Source organism: Heptranchias perlo, chromosome 13, assembly GCF_035084215.1.
Source record: "Heptranchias perlo isolate sHepPer1 chromosome 13, sHepPer1.hap1, whole genome shotgun sequence".
In the NCBI taxonomy this organism is placed as follows: domain Eukaryota; kingdom Metazoa; phylum Chordata; class Chondrichthyes; order Hexanchiformes; family Hexanchidae; genus Heptranchias; species Heptranchias perlo.
The window spans coordinates 51,383,529-51,392,320 of record NC_090337.1 but is presented as its reverse complement, the minus strand read 5'-3'; the positions used below and the strand labels follow the sequence as shown (position 1 = coordinate 51,392,320).

Below are 8,792 nucleotides of genomic sequence, written 5' to 3'. Positions count from 1 at the left end.
AGACAAACTGACTGGGGTGAGACCAGTTTGTTTTTATATGCTAGTGCTGGTTAATTACAAAGCTGTTTGGGTCTAACATTTAATAGATTTACACTACTCACTCTCCAGGGGGTAGGCCTGGGGAATCCAGACATTCTCCAACTCTTCAATTTTATGTATAATTGTAGCTTCATTTGATTTTTGGAATACACATTTTTGATTTCCTTTGTTCCTGGTCAAACTTCAAAGGGAACCAAGGTATATCTTTGGACATGTGCTCCCAGTTGACGAGTTCTTCTGATAATATCAAGAGGATGGCAAAAGCTTGATGGGGGATATGTGTCAGCCTTGGCTCATTGGTAGCACTTTCGCCTCTGAATCAGAAGGCCGTGGGTCTGAAGCCCCACTCCAGAGACATGAACTAGACTGGCACTCCGGTGTAGTACTGAAGGAGTGCTGTGCTTTCGGAAGTGCCACGCTTTGGTGGAGGTAAAAGATCTCTAAGCACTATTCAAACAAGAGTTGGGGAGTTCTCCCAGTGTCCTGGCCAACAGTTATCCCTCAACCAACACCTGAAGAAACAGATGACCTGGTCGTTCATTTATTGATTGTGGGAATTTGCTGTGCGCAAATTGGTTGCTGCGTTTCCTATCATCAGTGACTTCGCTTCAAAAGTACTTCATTGGCTGTAAAGCACTTTGGGATGTTCTGAGCTCATAAAAGGCGCTATATAAATACAAGTTCTTTCTTTCTTTCTTAAGCCCATTTAAGGTTATTGTTAAATACTGCTCTCTCTGGTCCAAAATTAATAACAGTATGAGTGACGGCTTCTGTCTGGTTTTTTTTGCATTTGAGGAGATTTGTTCTGTGAAATACTGTAACCTGCTTTTCTGTTGCTTATAAAAAACATTTTCCCTCGTGTTACAAACTTCCTGCATGCTCAAGATAGTCTCTGAGGTTCATCATCACTGGTTTCTCCTCTAATTGGATCCTGCATCCATTATGGTCAATCCTGTTCAAAATCTAGTTATACAATAGTGTTACCCACATGATATTGGGACCAGTTCTGGGGCAGGAGGGACCTGTATAAGCCGGATGGGTTGCACCTGATCAGAGCTGGGACCAATGTCCTTGCAGTGAGGTTAACTAGTGCTGTGGGGAAGGGTTTAAACTAATTTGGCAAGGGGAGGGGAACCAAGATATAGCAACAGAGATGAGAGACAAGGCGCATAGAAAACTAGCAGGGACAAATAACACAATAAAGAATAATGTAGAAAGAGCAGGAATTAGATGGAGGAAAAAAGCAAAGCAGGATAGCATGGTTTTGGAATGCATGTGTGTAATGCAAGGAGTGTTACAAGGAAGGTTGATGAGCTGCAGGCACAAGTTGCTACATGGGGTTATGATATAGTGGCTATAACAGAGACCTGGCTTATACATGGGCAGGAATGGGAACTAAACATTCCTGGCTATTATGTATTCAGGAGGAATAGGGGAAGAAAGGAGAGGGGTGGCAGTATTGATCAAGAATAATATTACAGTTCTACAGAGGGACAATATACTAGAGGGTTCAAACATTGAATCTATTTGGTTAGAGTTAATGAACAGAAAAAAAGCTGTTACATTGCTAAGTGTTTACTATAGACTCCCAAATAGTGAGAAGGAGATAGAGGAGCAAATCTATAGGCAAATTTCAGACAAATTAAAAAATAATAGAGCAAAAATGGTAGGGGACTTCAATTACCCTAATATAGACTGGGGAAAAATCAGTGTAAAGGGCATGGAGAGTGAAGAATTCCTAACGTGTACAGGAGAACTTTCTTAATCGGTATATTCCGAGCCCAACGAGGAAAGAAGCAGTGCGGGATCTAGTTCTGGGGAATAAAGTAGGGCAAGTGGAGTGTATTTCAGAGGGAGAACATCTGAGTAACAGTGATCATAATATTAGGTTTAAAGTAGTTACGGAAAGGGACAAGAAAAATCAATGGTGAAAATACCTAACTGGAAGAGAGCCAATTTCAATGATTTGAGAAAGGATCTAGCACAGGTGGACTGGAAATTACGATTGGCCAAGAAAACAGTAAATGAGGAATGGCAGGCCTTCAAGATAGGGTATCCAAAGCTAGAGCTCCCTGGATGACAAAGGAAATAGAGGTAAAAATAAAACAGAAAAAGGAACTTTATGACAAATGTCAAGTACAGAATACAATAGAAAACCAGTTAGAATACAGAGACTGTAGGGGGAAATTGAAAAAGAATATAAGAAGGGCAAAGAGAGAATATGAGAAAAGATTAGTGGGTAGCATAAAAGGGAACCCAAAAATCTTTTATAAACATGTAAGAAGTAAAAGGATAGTTAAAGGAATGGTAGGGCCGATTAGGTGGAGGCAGAGGGCATGACTGAGGTACTGAATGAGTACTTTGCATCTGTCTTCACAAAAGAAGAGGATGAAGTTAATGTTGCAGTAGAGGAGGAGAAAGTAGAGATATTGGATAGGATAAAAATAGATAGAAAGGAGATGCTAAATAGTTTGACATCACTCAAAGTTAACAAGTGACCCAGTCCAGATGGGATGCATCCTAGGTTGCTGAGGGAAGCAAGGGTGGAGATAACCGAAGTTCTGACCACAATCTTTCGATCCTCCTTTGATATGGGAGTGGTACCAGAGGACTGGAGGATTGCAAATGTTACACCCCTTTTCAAAAAAGGAGAGAGGGATAAACCAGGTAACTACAGGCCAATCAGTCTAACTTCAGTGGTGGGAGAACTTCTAGAGACCATTGTCAAGGACAAAATTAATTCTCACTCGGAGAAGCATAGGTTAATAAGGGACAGCCAGCATGGATTTGTTAAAGGCAAATCGTGTCTGACTAACCTGATTGAGTTGTTTTGTGAAGTAACAGAGAGGGTGGATGAAGGTAATGCAGTAGATGTATATATAGACTTTCAAGAGGCATTTGATAAAGGACCATATAACAGACTTATTCGGAAAATAGAAGCACATGGGATTAAAGGGACTGTGGTATCTTGCGTACATAATTGGTTAAGGGATAGGAGGCAGAGAGTAGTTGTGAATGGATGTTTTTCTGACTGGAGAGAAGTATACAGTGGGGTCCCCCAGGGGTCAGTATTGGGACCATTGCTTTTCTTGTTATATATAAATGACCTGGACTTGGGTATAGGGAGTGCAATTTTGAAGTTTACAGATGTTACAAAACTTGGCAACATAGTAAATAGTGAGCAGGATAGTAGCAGACTTCAGGAGGACATAGACAGACTGGTGAAATGGGCACATACATGGCAGATGCAATTTAATGCGGATAAGCATGAAGTGATGCACTTTGGGAGGAACAACATGGAGAGGTAGTATAATCTAAATGGTACTTTTTTAAGTGGGGTGCAAGAGCAGAGAGACCTGGGGATGCATGTTCACAAATCTTTGAAGGTGGCAGGGCAAGTTGATAAGGTGGTTAAGAAAGTGTGTGGGATACTTGGCTTTGTAAATAGGAGCATTGAATACAAAAACAAGGAAGTCATGCTAAGCCTTTACAAATCACTGGCCTCAGCTGGAGTATTGTGTACAATTCTTGGCATCACACTTTAGGAAGGATGTCAAGGTCTTGGAGAGGGTACAGAGGAGGTTTACCAGGATGATACCAGGTATGAGGGACTTCAGTTATGTGGAGAGATTGGAGAAGCTGGGATTGTTCTCCTTAGAACAGAGAAAGTTAAGGGGAGGCCTAATAGAGGTATTCAAAATAATGAGGGGTTTTGATATGACAAATAGGGAGAAACGGTTTCCACTGGCAAGTGGGTCGGTAACCAGAGGTCATAGATTTAAAATAATTGGCAAAAGAACTAGAGGGGAATTGAGGAGAAATTTTTTCACACCGAGGATTGTTAAGATCTGGAATGCACTACCTGAACGGGTAATGGAAGCACTTCCATGGGAACTTTCAAAAGGCAATTGGACTTGTACTTGAAGAGGATTCATTTGCAGGGTTATGGGGAAAAAGCTGGGGAGTGGGACTAAATTGGACAGCTCTTTCAAAGAACTGGAACAGGCACGATAGGCCAAATGGCCTCCTTCTGTGCTGCAAGATTCTATGATTGTATATGAACTGGTGTCATAACCTTGCGTGTCTGATTACGTGTATTTCTCCAATCTTCTGCGAGGTGGACCATTTAACAGTTTAGGGAGATGAAGCCAAATACAAATCATCAAACTGTATAATTTTACAATCAGTCAGAATAACAGTTACTGTAAGTTGCCCCTCACTTTGCTTTAATTTCTGTAAACCTTGTATAGAAAATAACAAAACTTGCCACACTATTCCAGTTGCTGAGCTAAACCTTGTTTTGTTGGTCAACCTTTTTTCTGAACCTGACTGGCTCTGAGTTGAAGATGAACGAACTTTTTCCTACTAGGTTTAATGAATAATTTCAAAATATTATGGTGCAATTAAAAGCAGTGAACCTTCGTTTTGTTTGTGATGGGGGGAGGTGAGCTGCCAGTTCAATTGTACAGTGCTGGCTAACAGGGGGGATTGGACAATGAAGTACCAAGTAAGGGAGTAACTTTATTCTCTGATGTAAATTAAGAAATCCTCTACTTAGAAATGCAAGTTAAAGGCTGTGTTAACTTTATTTGCACGTAAACGACCTGAGAGTGTGTGAGAACTGCTGGAGCATTCACTTCTAGAAGGTACTGCTGAAATGACTCTTAAGGCTTTAGTAATTCACTAAAAAGAGCACCATGCTATGACAAATATATTTGTCTCCCAACAAGTATATTACAGCAAGGTTGCTATGTTGCAAGGGAGAGTTGAATTTCTAATTTCAAGTCTCTCGGGTGAAATACCAATTTTGTACATACGGCCTTCCGTCAATTTAGATTTGGTTATCTGCTTAATGTAATGTTTCTGCATTTTGAATATTTGGATTGTGTCTTTTCTTGCTCATTCTGTTAAAGTTACTCCTGTATAAAGGAGCTAATTATCAAATAAGAAAATTAAAGTCTGACCTATATATCACAAAGTACACGTATCAGATAATTGAATGAATTGCAGATGTGAATATGGTCTCTTGTTTCTTAATCCAAAGCCCACTCTGTACCATATAGATGCTTGTATTACACCCAGATCTTTCACTGTTCCCTTGAATTTATAACCTAGGGGCCAAAATGATCAAGTCCCACAGTATTTATCAGCTCCCTCTTCCAAAAATGATTGTGAAACCCAAATGAAAAGTAATTTGAAATCTGATCTTATATCTGATACACTACATCCTGTACCGGTTAAAAAATTCCAAGCATCTAGAAGATGCTTTGTGGGTTTATTTCCAGAAGCGATAATAAGCTTCAGGGAACCGTTTATTGATGGGGGAAGAAAGCATTCTTGGTGTTTTTATTTCTGTTTTTTTAAATACTTTGAAATCTGTGTATGATGTGGAGATGCCAGTGATGGACTGGGGTGGACAAATGTAAGGAATCTTACAACACCAGGTTATAGTCCAACTGTTGGACTATAACCTGGTGTTGTAAGATTCCTTAAATCTGTGCATGGCAGTGAAGGACAAGCATTTGTGTTGCAAGTTTGAAAATTGGTGGAATAGGCAGATGTCATTTTCTTTGTGTGTACTAAGATTGTATTTTTTATTAGACTATTATCTTGTGCTTATATTCATGTATGACTTTCAAAAGCTTTTTTTAAAAAAAAAGTTTAAAATCATGAGGATAGTGCACTGCTTTTTTAACTGCAGGTTATTTTGGACTTTTATTCTAAATGACTGTTAAGACAGCAAATGCATGAATTTTACAGACACATATTAAGCAACATGCTCTTAAAGGAAGTTAACCCCATGACTTGCCAATTCCGTCCAACTGAGGAAATTGTAAACCGGATCCTTTTAAAGATGTTCTACTATGTAAACATATTTTGAGACAAAGTCTGTCTCGTGAAGAAATCTGTGCTTCTCAAGCATAGGAAAAGAGAAAGGGAATTAGTAATTTTCAATGTTTGGCAAAACTTCTTCACCAGTACAAAACGCCTCCTAATTGACAAAAGGAGTCACTTTAAAAGTAAGTTTTCCCATTCTACCTCTTGCTCCTTAATCTTTGCAGCGTTATTTTGCTCCTTTCTCCCTGACCTCAGTGATTTTTATTTTTCTTTCCTTCCAGCCTTTGCAATCTCATGAACAACACTTTTTTTTGCTGCCCTTGACAATCTTCTTGCTGGTCTTGGAGGGATCTGTTTGTCTCGTGTCCGCAGCATCTTTGAGTCCTATTGGGTGCTGCAGCCCCAATCTCTAATGTTGTGTTTATCCTGATCTCCAATTTGAAGTTTAATGTACCAGAGACACATTTGGTTTGATTCCTCAAGCATTTAAAAAAAAATCAAATTTTAAAAGAGATTGTTTCATTTGGACAGTTTTTATTTTCTTTTTAAAAAATAAAGAAGTTTTCCAACCCTTCCCATGTTCCTACAATAAAGCAGAGCAGGTTTCTGACTTTTGGGAGGGGGAAGGGTTTGCAATGCAATAAAATGAGGAAAAAAATTTACAAAAATGCCCAATTTCCTGAAATGAAAGATAAATGCAGCTGGCCAGGCTGCATTCTCACTCTGGGTCGGTGCGTGGCATAGCAACCAATAAATAATTAAGTATAAATTAGTAATCTTCTCTTGTTCTGTCTTGTTTCTGTGCTCCCTCTCTGTCCTCTCTTGTCTCTCTCTCTCTCTCTCTCATCTATTACATCTGTTATGCTTGGTTTTAAATTACTCGTGTTGCTTTAGTTCGACATGTTCTATACATTTTTTATTTTTATGTTCATATTTAAGACTTATGGATTGATTAATTTAAATTGGCTAAAAGTTACCTATGCAAGGGTAAAGGTTATGTAGCACAGTCAAATGTTATTGCGAAGGGGTCGAAGATTATGGAGGGAAAGTTTGAGTTCTTACCAAATTCCACTTTACCCATTTTCTGCACTTGGTTTTCTAACACACACGATTAATTTTGACTGATATGAGCTTATTGGTGTTGATGTGTTGTTACTTAAGAGTATTTTGATTTTGATGTTTAAAAGTTGGAACGAACAATTCCAATTGACCTTGGATTTAAGTTAATTGTAAAAACCAGCCTATATAAAATTGTGTAATGATCCAATAAAGTCTCAAGGGTACATTTTAATAGAGCCTTCAGTTCATTAAATGCTGAATCCTTTAATATTTTTCAGGCTGATGCATTTGAATCCCTCCCCTTTAACATCGTTAACCAATGGCATTATAACGGTAACTTACATATTCAATTTCTTATTATAAATTCAGTTTTGCAAGCTATAAATAAGCATGATATTTATTAATAATTAAACAAATCAGTTTCAGTCTCATTCCTGTGATCAGCCAAACTAATGTAGCAGACCAGAAATTATACATGTAATATCCAGGAATTTGGTTCAAATTATGGACTCTCAACAAATTTATTATAACTCAAAAAAATCTTCAAGAAATGTGTCATATAGTTCAAATCAAATAGAGTAGCAGCTGTGTTCTGATTCAGTATCAATCTAAAACATTTGGGGGAATTGTCCAGCTGAGGATTGGAAAAATTCATTTTTGGCAGGAAATAAGATGGCCCTTATGTCCCAATGATGGTGATCTTCTACATTCTTAATGATGCAATTAAATAAAGCTGTCAGCTCATTAAATATTCAGGGGTCAAATTTCTGCTTGTTACTGTTTGTTATATCAGCGCAATCCGGGCAGAATCGACCAAACCAGCACAAAAGATTGGGGAATTTTAAATGGTAAGTGAATTACGCCCAAAATCACTTAGGTTTGTGTTTCCGCGATCTTTTCCGCTGGTTCAAGATTCAGTTTGCCTGAATCAGGCCCCGCCCACAAAACTGGCCACACAGGTCAAAATTGCGAGATTCCACTGGTTCGGGAAGGCTCTTCAAATTGCCCACGGCCATTAGTAGGCACGTTTTAAAAGTTTTTTCACATCAAAAAATACTTAATTTACTAAGAAACTGACTAGTGTACTGCAATGAAACTAGTAAATGGTTCAGTGTAGTTTTTAAAGTCATTTTTAGTCTCTTTCAAGCCTGCCAAGGACCATGAGGAAGTGAGAGAACAATTAAAAAGGATAGAGGAACAAGCAAAATTACGGAAATAAAATGCTGAATTGGACAAGATCAAGAACCAATAGAAGTGGAAAACTTGTGGAGCCTGGTGAGCTTGTGGGTAGAGTATGAGAACCGTACAGTAATTGGTGAATTGTTCTAAATTACAGGTGGAACACTGCCTTCCAATATAAATAATACTCTTTGTCTACATAACATTTAAAAATGGATCAAAGTATAACTCAAAATGGAAAGGTTGTTGCTAAATGTAGTACACAGCCTCCAGCTTATGTGTTTAGTTGCCTTATATGGGACTACTTATTTGCATTTTCAATAGTAACAGAATTTCCCTTAAAAACCAGATGTCTGATTCATCGGTAAACTGAACTGTGAGAGATTACACGTCTACAGTACCACGTGCCGTCCTCCTGAGAGAAGTGCTCAGCAAATCCTTTTATATTTTTTGATGAATAAATAAGATAATGATGTAAAGGATACCAATACATCATCATGTGCAACCATCATTACATAATTGACAAATACCTCTTCTCCCACCTTAAAGAAAAGATTGTCAGACTCTATCTCATGAAGACAGCATCGATTTCAAAAGAAATTAATCAAATGCTGACACTTTTTTTGCTTAGTTTGTCTGATTGAGTTTAACTGATTGTAAAGTTGTGATGCCATTTA

General features: G+C 38.3%; 1 protein-coding gene across 8 annotated transcripts in view; it reads left to right on the top strand.

The window, feature by feature from the left end:
* The first annotated feature begins 4,526 nt into the window (after nucleotides 1-4,526).
* Nucleotides 4,527-8,792, top strand: part of LOC137331588 (beta-galactoside alpha-2,6-sialyltransferase 1-like) — a 156,726-nt gene continuing 152,460 nt past the window's right edge. For 5 of the 8 annotated variants that reach the window (XM_067995486.1, XM_067995482.1, XM_067995475.1 and 2 more), the window contains exon 1: nucleotides 4,572-4,685. The gene's annotated coding sequence lies outside the window, so the exon portion shown is untranslated. Of the gene's footprint in view, nucleotides 4,547-4,571; nucleotides 4,686-7,214; nucleotides 7,270-8,090; nucleotides 8,212-8,792 lie in introns of those variants that run through there. The other 3 variants (XM_067995476.1, XM_067995480.1, XM_067995477.1) reach the window with 3 other exon arrangements.